This window comes from Camellia sinensis, chromosome 6 (assembly GCF_055761805.1).
Source record: "Camellia sinensis isolate YWXY chromosome 6, ASM5576180v1, whole genome shotgun sequence".
Classification (NCBI taxonomy): Eukaryota; Viridiplantae; Streptophyta; class Magnoliopsida; order Ericales; family Theaceae; genus Camellia; species Camellia sinensis.
In genome coordinates, this window is record NC_138966.1 from 107,970,266 (window position 1) to 107,979,860 (window position 9,595).

Here is a 9,595-nt window from a genome sequence, read left to right on the forward strand (position 1 = left end):
CAATTTACAAAAAAAATTGATAAGCAAAAATTTTATTTTTTTGTACTCTTTTTATTTTTTTATTTTTTTTATTTTTTTTATTTTTTTATTTTTTAGGAAAGAAAGGATAATACCCACACACTCTTTTTGTTTGGCAAATCTGTGAGTCAGCAGCAGTTATGTATAGATATATATGAAGGAATGTGTGATGAAATATACCAAGCATGATGCCTTTTTTTTTTTTTTTTTTTTATTTAAGGAAAGGCTCAAAAAACCCTAATCCTTACAAACTTTGCACAGCCGCCACACCCATTTCAGCCTTCTCTCTCCCTCTCTCTCTATATCGAGAGACCCAACTTCATCCTCAAGAAAGCTTCGTTTCTGCACTGCCAGAGGTCACCGCCGTGTTCTTCTTCTTCAACAAACCAACACTGCTGTCATTTGCACAGACCTCCATTGCAACTTCTAGTCCCGTCGCCGCCGTCGTCATTGAAGACCTAGCTCTGACTGTTACAGACACCACAGACCCGTCACTGACTTGTCCTGGCGTCGCAACCCAGCCATCAACTTGCGCCAACTTCGACCAAGCTCCTGCTTCGTCTGTTCATCGTCATTTTGCACACCATTGGCGGCTACACCCTCGGCTATCATCGGTGTCGTGACAACGTTGTCAAGCCCACACCAGACTCTTCCGTGGTTCTACTGCCATTGTCTTCCTCAACTGGCCAGCACCGACACCACTGCTTGCTCCAGTGCCAACCACACGCGTCGCCTTTTCAACGCGTCGTGTGTGGTCACCAACTCCGCTGCAACATCACCGCTGGTTCCGGCCTCGCTCGTCCACTGCTCGTGCACACGGCCTGCGCCATCTCTGCCCCGCCTTGACTTGCGGCCTACGCCGTTTGATGCTTCTTGCTTCTTTCAGCTTTACACCTTATCTATCTGTGGGTAAACTCTTGGGAAACCTCAGTACATTTTTTTTATTATTATTATTACATATATATATATATATATATTTTAGCTTTGGCTCCTCTTGAATGAGACCAACACATCTATTTTTCTTTGTGAACAAATCAGAGCTGCTACTGTTTATTATTGCCACTGTCCTGTTTCAGCGTCACGACTGCCGTAGACGTGCGATCCAAGTTGTTGAATGACATATCTATAATTTGTATACTTCTGAGAATCCCGAATTCTGAAGGTAGTGGTCCATTGAGATGATTATGACTCAAATTCCTTAATGTATAATACATGTTCACAAGTCAGGCAAACAACCATACGCTCAATCTCTGATGCTTCAATTTTTTTTTTACTTTGCTGCTTGAGAAGCTTTGGGCAAATATATATATATATATATTGATTATCATATATATATATATTTTTTTTGTTTAGAGCTCGGATTACCCACATTAGCCTTGGCTTGTGCACAATCAATCGCTGCTTTCGGCTTCAGCTTATCCGACGTCGACCACGCACGTTCGCCCTCTCAACGCAACGTGTGTGGTCTTGCCCAACCTAGCTCCACATCGCTGCTTCCGGCTTCAGCTTATCCGACGTCGACCACGCACGTTCGCCCTCTCAACGCAACGTGTGTGGTCTTGCCCAAGCCTAGCCCAGTCTTGTTGATTACAGTCTGTAAAGCCTCTCTGATTTCAGCTTAAATTTCCAGTATCGGCTTCGGACTTCACCTCTCTAACTGCCCAAATTTGTAAGTATGACATTCGACCCCCTCTTCCGAATATAAATATATTTAAATATATATAAATATATTTTTGTGGCAATGTAGAAGGCTCAAGCAATCTGATGAAAATAAAAAAAAAATAAAAAAAAAAAAAAAAAACTGAATCTGAATATGGACTCAATTTTTGTGACAATCCCAATGATATTTTTTTTAGCTCAAACACCGTGATTTTGGCCATATGGAAACATGCACTAGCACTTGAAACCTTATTGAGGTGCTTGGCTTGAACATAATTTGTTGAACTTTATCACCGAGGAAAGGCCGAATATAACTTGTTGACTAGTATTTGAGCTCCATTTTTGACATGGAGAGAGAAAACCCTAGACTTATGAATATGGACTTTGGAAAGGACATTCTTGTAATTTGCATAATGATCCATTGAATCTTGCTACTGATAAGCAATGTAATATACTTCGGATCTCGGGCCTGAAATTTACTATTGAACTTCACTCTGTCCAAATTTTGAGCCCCGTATAAATTGGACCTTTAATATGGAACATAGTGACTTTAAGAAATTGACCCGATTGAACTTCATCATGAAGCGACCTATGACATTGCACCTCTTATTGATGATAGAAGACGAAAATCTATATGTTGATGATGCACCCATTGGTATTAAAATTTGTTGAGCTTGAAGAATATCCGAGAAAATGAATTGTTGATGACGTCCGAAGTTGAATTTGTTAATAAACCCATCATGTTACATGTAACAATATTCTGAATTTTAATATGGTCAACTCTTTACTATTGATACTGGTTATTTCAGCCATATGTCTTCTCGAAAGAAACCCGCTGTCCCGGGGTCATCGGAACCGGCTCTCATGAAAGAGAGGGATGTACCTCCGGCATCTGAGTGGAGGAAATCTCCTTATTTTGGTCGGAAGGACCCCTTCTGGCGGGCGGCTACCTCCACCACTTCTCTTCTATCTCCGAAGGCGGCTCCATTATGTCTCACTGAGGACACTGACTCTGGACATGAGGCGCTCATTTCTCCTTCCTCGATGCTACGCTTTCGGATTGAGCGGGGGACTTTCCATATTGTTATCCTCAGTTCAAGGCCTTCTCAAACCCTCCTTTCGGTTGGCAGGAGTGGGTCGATGATGTCCTCTCGGACAAGAGCCTCTGTCAACGGCTTTAGGAGGCCCGGCTATTGATCCCGGTGAAAATATCTAGATCTCTATCCATCCGTCACAACAATGCTAGCCTGGAAGCCATGGCTCTTCGGTGGAGCATCGAGATACACACCTTTATACTTGGCCAGCACGAGATGGGGCCCACCCTTGAGGATGTGTTCATGTTGCTGCGTCTGGAAGTGACCGGCCCTGATGCCTTCGACCCTGAGCAGACACCCCCCGAAGATGATTCTTTGATCCAATCTCTGAAGCTAAATCTTCAAACTTGTGGTCGGTAGAGTTCTGTTTTTGATGGTTCAGCGAGGAGGACTAGTCGAATAAGGACGGACCGTGCCTCCTATACTGCATGGATCCGTCACTTCTTCAAGGATCTTCAACCCTTGGCCAGAGATGCTGACCCTGACTCTCGGGAGTATGAAGCCGGTCCGATGTATGGCTCCAGGCTCTATTTCTTAGGATTTCTAGCTTGCTTCCTTTCATTCTTCATTCTTCCGAGCACACCTCCGGATTCCCTCAATCCTTTCGTCTTCCCCTTGGCAGTTAGGCTCTTTAGAGGAGATCGGATCCCTTTGGCTCCCCTATTTCTTGGGAATCTCTATTATCGGCTGGATCTACTACATCGAGATATGGTTCGCTCCGTGGGTCGATATGAGCCTGTCTCCTTCATTCACAGCCAGTTCTTGCTTTGTTTTTTCTTCGAGAGGTTCCCAAAATTTGCCCCTGCTCCAACTGTATTCGAGGCGGAGGTTCTTCGGGAGATAGTGGATAAAGATGGCATCCCCGTGCTTGATACTGATGGGTCTCGGATATTTGAGAAAGCGAAGTCTTGCCAGCCGTTGATTACACGTTGGTCACGTACCATTTCCACCTTATCCTTGAATACTCTGGTGGATGATCCCCGACGCTTTGTGGCACGGCCGTATGTATGCCCACCTGTAGGTGTGGCCACACCGCTTATCTATCATGGTTCCTCCCGCTCGGTGTCCTTTCCTTTGCCGAAGAACATCCCTGCACCCTTTGTTGATATGCTGATTATGATCCATCCGAGTTCATTACCGGTGTGGCATGAGGAAGGCGTTGATAGTGCCGTTTATAGGCCTGACCATGTAGCATGTCAATTCGGGTTTGATCAATGTGCCCCGGGGCCAGCACCTCATTTATTATTATTTTCAGAGAGCTACGGGCGCTTCAGTCGCCGGCTTGTACACACCGTGCTTCCCATATCCGGCTCTTTGACGATGCCAGGCTTGAGTCGAGTAGGGGGTTTCACCTCCTCTTTCAGGCGGTATTGGCAGAAGAATATCGATGCGTTTATTGCATTTGTCCAGAGCAGACCGACCGTATGTTTGCCTCCGCCGATTTATAAGAAGGATTCTTCTCTTCGGCTACCCGAGAGCCAAAAATCTGACCACATGTACGAGAGTTTCTTCACCTCATCTGCTCTAACTGACCCTTCTGCTCGGGCATCTGCTTCTAGCTTGGCAATTACTTCTCCGGAGCCAGTCCCTTTGAATAAGGCCTCTGGTCCTCGGACGACCCGCCTTAAGAAGATGGCTCACAAGAGGACTTCTGATGCCAGTCCTTCCGCTTCTCGCCTTTCCAAAAGGCTTCATGGGGTACCCGAAATTTTTGATTTGAAGCTACTTTCCTTTTTGCGACTATACCTTCTAAAATGAAAACTTTTATTTGTCCATGTTGTGTAGGATCCTGCGGTTGTTGACGTTCTCAGTACCGTGGCTCCTGGCCATGTTGCCTCCTCCAGGCCGGACTCAGACTTGGACGACACCCTCCCTTTATCTGCAAGACTTGTGAAGATGCGCACCTCTCGTATAGCAGTTATAGATGATGACGATGATGAGGCTGAGTCCTCCGACCATTTTTGTGACCTTATTCCACGCACGCGTCGTCACCGCCCTACCGTAGCTGAGGAGGAGTACTACCTTGGTGACGAGTTTATTAGGGCTCATCGTTCTGATGTTGAGATTGCTGGAGGGACTGATGCCACAGAAATTGATGTCGCGGGCAATGCTTCTAGAAGCGATATAGAGATGAGGTGCGCCTCTGGAAATGGTGTGGAGGTGGATGTGCTAGAGATCTCCGAGACTCGCTCTGGCACTTATGGTGATTCTCATCCTCCGGCCCTCCTTCATTCTTCAGGGATGACTGCTACTGTTCAGGCTTCATCAGACATTGAGATCGATCAGGTGGTCTCTACACGACCAAGTGACTTTGTTGATGCTAGGAGTCCTTCAGTTGCCCCGGCTTTGCATATTGATTCTCCTTCTGGTAATCTTTCTTTCTGAAGTTTGTCATTTACTTATATCTGTGAGAAATCTTTACTTAAATGACTTTCCTGTTCCCTACCTCTAATAAGGCCTTCTTATCTTTTCTTCAGTGTTAGCTGCTACCGGGGTCTTGCCTTCACCTACCTCAGACTCTGCTCCAGTGTTAGCTGCTACCGGGGTCCTGCCTTCACCTGCCTCGGACTCTGCTCCAGTGTTAGCTGCTACCGGGGTCCTGCCTTCACCTGCCTCGGGCTCTACTCCGACTCTCTTTGTAACTCCTCACGGTTCTCCTTCTCAAGGGGGGACACCTGCCTTTGAGACGACTGCCAGAGGTTCTTCATCGCCAGTGCCTTCGAATATTTTGGATCTGAATCTTAGTGATTTTCACATTGATAGTGATGCTTTTGGTCTTTCCCCTTATCGTTCGGCATTCTCAGGCTCGGGACCTCTGCCGGGAGTTACCCCTCCGGGTGGTTCATCTAACCCGATAGACATTGGGGAGATTCCTGAGACTAGCAGCTTTCCGGCCCCAATTCCTCCTTCAGCTTCTGGCAAAGTATCATTTCTCCATTATTGGGTAGCTCCTGAGTTTGCTTCAGTTCTACAGCTTGTGCATTCAAGTTACCCGGAGACCTTTGCTTCATTTGCTTGCCAGTGTCCACTCATTCAGACTGCTCTTCTCGAGTCTTTTGCCACTATCTTATATAGCTTGGACAGGCAACGGTTGTGTGACCTTAATGGGAAAGTAGTCGAGACGGCGTATCAGAGGATCTCTGACATGGAGCGTCACCAAGTGGACTTATCATGGCTTCGGAAGCGCCTGGATATAGCTTCGAACGCCAGTCATCGGCTGGAACTTATGTCTGTGCTTGCCTCTTATCGCACCTCTATAGATGAGATAAAGGCAACTCTTCGTGAAATTGAGTCGGGTTATGCTCGGGCCTTGGAGACTTTAGAGGCACACTCTACTGTTTGTCCTCCAGATGTAGATATGACGGGCAGCTTCTTCGAGGGTGTTTTTAGGAAAGATTGAGTTTTTTTTTTTTTTTTATCATTACTTTCTTGCCCCTTTCGATAAAAATGTTTTATCTAGGACAATGCAATGAAATGACAAAATTTTTGTTGTTTGGATATTTTTGCATTGTTTTCTTATTCTACTTGATAAAATATTTATTTCGAATGATACAATGGAAAGAACAATCATATGCACATGTTTATAAAAGCTGAAATATTCTCATTAGTTCTTCAACTTTCTTGACGAAAGTATAATAGATTCACTGTAAGTGATGGGATCAAACATGCACCATAGAGAAAACCAGCTTCTTCATAACGTAAGGGAAATACAACTTTTAGACAAAGTAAGAAAGTGAAAATGAATTTCAACATAGATGAGTCCAACTATGGGTAGTAATGCTTGATAAACTTTGCATTGAGCGGGCCAGTTCGGAAGCCGTCTTCAACCCTTACAAGTTTATAGTACCCGCTTGAGCTCGCCCGAACCACCTTGTAGGGCCCTTCCCATTTTGGAGAAAACTTGGGCAAAGGCTGTCCTCGCATGATTGGGTCTATAATCTTCCATACTAGATCACCTTCTTCAAACTTCCTTGGTATCACAGTCTGGTTATAGGCTCGGGCGATGGACTCATGATACCTTTCCATGACTTTTGCAGCTCTGTCATGCTTTTCCTCTAATGCTTCCAATCTGGTGGTTCGAGGCTCCAATACCATCCCCGAGGCGAGAGCCATTCGAGCAGATGGCGTTTCCAACTCTATAGGTAACACTGCCTCAGACCCATACACAAGGGAGTAAGGAGCTGCTTGAGTTGGCTTTCTCTTCGAAGTGCAATACGCCCATAGGGCTACTATCAACTGTTCGGACCAAGTCCCCCCAAACTCATCCATCATCTTGCTCAGAATCCTTATCAGTGTCTTGTTTGTGGCTTCCGCTTGCCCGTTCCCTTTTGGATAGTAGGGTGTGGATTTGTGATGCTTCACTTGGTAAGTCTCTAGGAGGCTCCTCACATATTTGTTTATGAAGGGAGTGCCGTTATCCGAGAGGATGGTGTTTGGTACTCCAAATCGGCAAATGATATTCTCCTTGATGAAGTTCGCAACTGCAGGCCCCGTAGCGTTCTTCAGAGGAATTGCTTCGACCCACTTTGTACTCAATTCTGTGGCTGCGAGAATCCACTTGTACCCCTTAGAAGATGTGGAGATGGGCCCTATCAGATCAAAAGCCCAGGTATGGAACGGCCATGGCGTTCGGATACTATGCAGGTCTACAGCTGGAGCGTGGATCAAATTTCCGTGTTTCTGACAAGTCTGGCACCTCTTCACGTGATGGGATGCATCTGACTCCATGGTCGGCCAGTAATACCCAAGGTGTATAAGTTGCTCGAACAGCCGAGTCCCTCCTTGATGTTCAATCTCGTGGGCTCTTCCGAGGACTAGATCTGACTCCTCCTTGGAGAGACATCTCAAGGGAGTGCCCTCAATACTTCTTCTATACAGCTTGTCCTGATCAAGAAAGTACCGCCTCGCTCTCCTCTTGAGGTGTGCAATGTCCCTCGGGCTCTCAGGTAGTGTTCCCTCTTTGAGATAGTCAATGTAGACTTGCCTCCAGTCAGGGGTATCAATTTCAAAGCAACTCTCATCCTCCCGGATGTATGATTGACACTTGGGGCATTCCTTCTGTAATTGATTTGAGTCCTTCTCCATCTCGGGCCAATAATAACCTTGTCATTGGATTCTTCTATACAGACTGATATCCCCATCCCCGCAAGACTTTTCATGGATCTGTTGTAGTCGGAAGCTTGCTTCTTGTTGGCCAATACACCGGGCTAGGAATCCGGTACCTCCTCGGAAGTAAAGTTCACCTTGAATAATTGTGAATTGGGCAAGCTTGGCCATAGTCAGTTTTCCAACTTTGCTTCTGAGTTGCTCGAGGACTTCTCCTCTCCAGTCCTCTGGAAGGCCTTTGTCTTCGGGTATTATTGAAGGTTCTGTTCTCTTCTTGATAACAATTGTTGCCTCTTCCTCTGGAATGTCAACTCTTGCCCCTAATGTTGCGAGGGCATCTGAAAACTTATTGTCGGAGCGAGGCACATGCTCTATTTCGACCTTCTGAAATTTGTCAAGAAGCCTTTGGACTGTTGTTCGATATGTGGCCAAGGCAGGCTCCTTTAAGACGAACTGTCCTGAAACTTGCTTCACTATCAGCTTTGAGTCCCCCCGGATCCGAATCTTCTTGATACTGTGCTTCTCAGCTGCTATCAAGCCTAAAATAAGAGCCTCATACTCGGCTTCGTTATTCGAACAATGGAAATCCAGTTTATAAGACAAATATAACTTTTCCCCACTTTTGCTTGTAAGGACTATCCCGGTTCCTCCCTTCCCTCCGGCTGCTGCTCCGTCAAAGCTCAATGTCCAGAAGCTTTCCTCGGAAGCCATAGCTGCGTGCACCTCTCCTCTTAATTCTTCATTCACTGGTTCATAGTCACCACTTGGAAATTGGGCAAGGAGATCAGCTAAGGCTTGGCTTTTGATCGCCTTGGGGGCTACACATGTGATCTCGAATTCACCCAATGCTAACAACCATCTTGCCACCTTCCCGGTTAGAGCAGGCTTGCTGAGGAGGTATCGGATTGGATCACTTCTAGTAACAATCTGAATCTGATGTGCTAGGAAGTAATGTCTGAGCTTTTGGGCAGTGAATACCAAAGCTAAACAATGTCTCTCTACTGGAGTATATCGGACTTCTGCTCCTCGAATCTTCCGACTGATGTAATACACCGGGCGTTCTACTCCATCTACATCTTGGACCAATAATGCCCCTATGGACTTGGGGGTTGAAGTTAGGTACAACATTAGAGGCACCTCGGGCTGCGGGGCTATCATGGTCTGAGGCGAGGTCAAGGCCGCCTTGATTCTCTCAAAGGCCTTTTGGTGCTCTTAGTTCCACTCGAACTTGGCATCTCCTTTTAACAAAGAGCCGAAAGGTGCAGAGATCTCTGCCAGTGCTGGGATAAACCTCCGAACATAAGACACCTTCCCGAGGAACTTCTTTAACTCCTTCTAAGAATGCGGGGGAGGCATTGCTCTGATAGATTTGACCTTGTCTTCATCTGCCTCGATACCATGCCTATGTATAAGAAACCCGAGGAACTTCCCGGCCGTCACCCCGAAAGCACATTTGAGAGGATTCATCCTCATTTTGAATTTCTGGCACCTCTTGAATACCTTCTCAAGGTCTCGGAGATGGTCTTTTTCTTTCTTGGATTTCACCACTAGATCATCAACATAATCTTCCATCTCATGATGGATCATGTCATGAAAGATTGCAGTCATAGCCCTTTGGTAAGTTGCACCGGCATTCTTGAGTCCGAAAGGCATGACTGTATAGAAGAAGTTTCCGAGAGGTGTTCTAAAAGCGGTTTTTTCTGCGTCCTCTTCAGCCA